This window comes from Gavialis gangeticus, unplaced genomic scaffold (genome assembly GCF_001723915.1).
Source record: "Gavialis gangeticus isolate Ggan-Ray unplaced genomic scaffold, GavGan_comp1, whole genome shotgun sequence".
NCBI lineage: Eukaryota > Metazoa > Chordata > Crocodylia > Gavialidae > Gavialis > Gavialis gangeticus.
The window spans coordinates 44,822,607-44,826,935 of record NW_017729033.1 but is presented as its reverse complement, the minus strand read 5'-3'; positions in this window follow the sequence as shown (position 1 = coordinate 44,826,935).

Below are 4,329 nucleotides of genomic sequence, written 5' to 3'. Positions count from 1 at the left end.
ACCTCCCAAGAGTAAAATTCATTTTGAGCTATTATGCAGTCACCTTTACATACACAACAAAACAGACACAAATCAGGACAAAATTATTTTTAAAAATAAAATTGAAATATGCTATTGTCACTATTTGATTTTTAATATGTACAAATTGTTTTTTTTCTGGTTCCAAGATGGCAAACTCCCCTCCCAAATGGAGTACTTCTGGGGGCAAGAGGAGGGACATCTATTGGCAAAGGTCAGGGGTTAGGGGACAGGACTTCTGGTCCCAGTGTGGCAACCAGGGGATGGGGCAACTGTGAAGGTACAGGGCTACCTATGCGCCCTGCAACAGCTCACCAAAACTTGTTAAGCAGCCCTTCTCCCAGAATAATTGCTCGCCCCTGTAATAGCCTCATTGACCTGAGTATGTTGATTAAGTATCAAGTAAGCAGTAAAAAGCCCCTCCCAAAAGCTTTGCCTACTGAAAATAGCCAAGTTTGCTAACCAGCCACATTTCTTTGGCCCTTTTTGGAATTCACACACACAGTCATTTCTCTCTCTGACATGAATATTCCAGCTGTCTTCTGATGGCCATCAGCATTGACCAATTCCTTCTCCCAAACCCAGCAGAATAACCCTTCCTGCCCAAATGCAGGTAAATATAACAGCAGCCAAGGTTTTAATAAATATTTCTTGAACATTTCTTGGGACACTCAGTATTAAGCAATTCCATATAGACAGCATGGTTACTTTAATGACACCCATTTATTGAATAAGGGATAAGAGGAGTTTTTATCTTACAGCAAGGTCAACCCTACCCATTTTTGAAGCTACATTTTATTTCAGGATTTGTCTCCCTGAATAGTGCCTCTTATACCTTATTTAAATGAGATTTCCCATGCTATTCAATTAACATGCTAAGCCAGTACAAAAATTAAGGGGCATAATGGTGGAACAGTCTTTACATGCTTCATTGTTCTTTGTGTGCCTGAGAAACTTCTATGATCAGAAGTACTTTCTAGAAGTAGACCTTACAGTTGAATTTTTGTACATTGGAGGTGTCTGTGCCCAGAGTACAACTGGGCCTCCTGTCCAGGTGACGCACACTTTTAGATCTCCCTTCTCCAAGATGTGGCCACAGCTCCCACCATCTTCTGTACTAAATGCAAAACCTAATGGTTATTTACTTCGGTTTTTTACAAAACATTTGACATATTCTCCTGGTGAAACCAGATTGGGGTTCAGCAGCAAAAAATGCAAGTGGGAGTGAGGCTACAATCGGGCAAGCCTCACACTACCTGGAGCTGGAATTCACTCATCCCAGAAAAGTAATTGACTGGTTGGAGAGCTGCAAGAACCAGATTTATGAATTATTTAGAAAACATTACTAAGTTAATGTTATTACCTCCCTTAGATAGTCTTGCTTGGGTTTGGAGTTGAATGGTGGAAAGCCCTGCTTGTACTGCCATCTGCCCTTTTCTCAGGTGATAATCCCTGGGGTAAAAACTTTATGGTGTGTAGTCATGGCACTGAATTTATGACCCAGATACCTTGTTCAGATGGAACCAAACCCTCAGACCAACTTCTATTAGAAAATAGGCAATTTTTATTGATACACAGTGATAGCAGATAAGAATAATTCAGACAAGGCAAACAAAATAACTCCGTCCCCAGCCCTGATTCTATATCTATCAGTCCTAGGGAGCTTCATTCTGTGGTTCTTTCTTGAATGTCAGATGTCAGCAGCCTGGAGGTTGAGGGCTGAGGCCCAACCCTCCTCCCCCCCAATAGGTAGGTGAGACAGGCTGGTAACGTGTCCTCTGTCCATGGTGGCCTCGGGTTCGCCCCTGAGAAACTCTTTGCTGCACTGAAATCCCTCCTTTTATATCCTTTTTCTCCTCTGATGACTCTTCATTTCCAGGTACTGTTGATTGGTTTCCCCTGTGGTCATCATGCTGTCCATGTTCTGTCCTGTCAGCATATCCCTTTGTTCCAACAAATCCATCACATGCACACATCTTAATTTGGTCATTTACCAGTGTCTTAATTTGGCCATGCCACAGGCAACTAATTTGGTCCACCCACCAAAACCAGAAATCCCAAGGACTCTGCAGCTAGTCACTGTGGCCTAATGCCACCTTATCTCATGTTATGTGTACACTGTTCATGTTTTTGGGCTTTCAGAAAACGCTGTGGTACATATCTTCATTTCCCAGTCTGTGTATGCCTGCTTGTCCGTTGGCCTCAGACACAGTGTCTGCCTTGAAGGAAACTTTGTCATAAACATGCTCTTAGAAACCAATTAACCCTTGCTATTGCCTGGGAACATTGTCCTAATGCAATATCTACTTTACCTACAAGCCAATTCCCAAAAGCAAATCTCTAAATACCATTTTCTAGCCATCACATAGGAAGTAAATTAAGTTGTATGTCTTGCTCAAAGGTAGCATATAACTTTCTCCCCTCCCCAAAATGTATATATTTCCTTAGCACATTATAAGGCAAAGGAGGACTTTCAGATAACTGGCTTCCTTTATAATTGGTAATGCTCAAATGCCAGGGTGATGTCTCACTGCAGACAAACTGACAATGAATATAACATTTAAGCTGGCAGCATATTCTACATTTAGATGTGAGATAGAACAAGTAACTGTCTCTTTAGCAAGGTTACTAAAGCAGTTACCTACTGCATTTTATGTGACTTACAAACATTCTGACAAGTTGTGATTTAGTTGACACCTGTTAGGTTTCAAACTGTATGTAAGTTTGCATAAAATACTTTAAATTTTCCACTGATAGCAATGGGGGTCAGGAGCCTGTGAACCAAACTGAATTTGCATGAAATGGAAAAGATTGTGCCTGACCTCATCTTTAGTAAGAAGTGTGACCTCAAGAGACTGACAGTTCTAGTATCCAGTACTCCATCTTAATCTAAGCAATCTTCATGGAATTCTAAAATTGTAGCCTGAACTTGGATAAAGATAGAAACTCAGATGCTGACCTGTTCCTTCGTAGGTCAGCCATTGGAAGAAAGTGGGATCTATATCCCAGGTGCTTTAAAACAGTGATTCTCAACCAGAATGCCAAGGCACCCTCGGGTGCCATGACATCTTTTAAAGGGTGTCATAAGGTGCCACACAATATTAGCACTGTTAAAAACATCTACACATGTTTCATAAGAAGAACCCAGAAATTTCAAATAAGTGAAACATGAACATGAGTGAAATCTAAGAGCCATTATTTTCCAAGGGAAGCACTGAGTCTAACAAGGAGTGCCTTGGGTCTATAAAGGTTAAGAATCACTGCTTCAAATCTAATCTAATCAATCCATATTAAAATGTGCCAATATAATGACAATTTTTTATAGGTGCTCAGTATTCACTATTAGTTGGTAGAACACATACTGATGAATACATTTGGATTGTAAGTCCTGGATTTTATTTGCCAGGTCTGCAGTTTTATTGGGTCATAAGAACATAAGAATTGCCATTTAATGGGTCAAACCATACGTCCCTCTTGTCTAATATCCTGTGTCACACAGTGGCAGAGAGTGGCTGCTGAAATGGAAAATGAACTGGGTATGACCTGGGTTTTTTTCCCCACTGTTCCTCTCCCACTTGCACCCTCTAGCATTTAGGGTGCTTACAGATGTGGAACAAAAAACAACACTTTACTTTCAGCTTGGTGTTCACCCTTAGTTGAACACAGCACATGCCCGGAAGAGGAATTGAGTCAGTATGAACCTGCTTGCCCAGTGTCTATATAGCTCACATGCTTCAGTGGGGCTTTATGGTGCTTTTATCTAATAGCTAATTAAATCAGCTATTAGATAAAAGTGCCAAAAGCTGAAGCACATGAGCTATATAGATAGTGGGGAGCTGGGTCAAACTGATGCAATTCCTTTTCCAGTACATTGCTGGTATGTTTTTTTAATCCACATCTGTCAGCACCCTTAAGGTCTAGGACAGGGGTGGGCAATTATTTTGGGCGGAGGACCACTTAACAAGTTTTGGTGAGCTGTCGGGGACTGCATAGGTAGCCCCACACCTTGACCCCCCCATTGCCACATTGGGACCAGAAGTCCTGCCCCTTAACTCCTGACCTTTGCCACCAGAAGTCCCTCCTCTTGCTCTCCCCTTCCCAAATACACCTTTTGGGAGGTGGGGGCTACCATTCTAGAACCAGGAAAAAAATCCCAAATCATACACTGAAAATCAAACACCTACTGTAATATATTTTAATTTTATTACAAAAAATATTTGTCATGACTTGTGAAGGGATTGCATAATAACTCATAATAATTAAAAAATGAAGTGTCATTCTTTTAGGGGGTCTGTGTATAGTGGGGTGTGG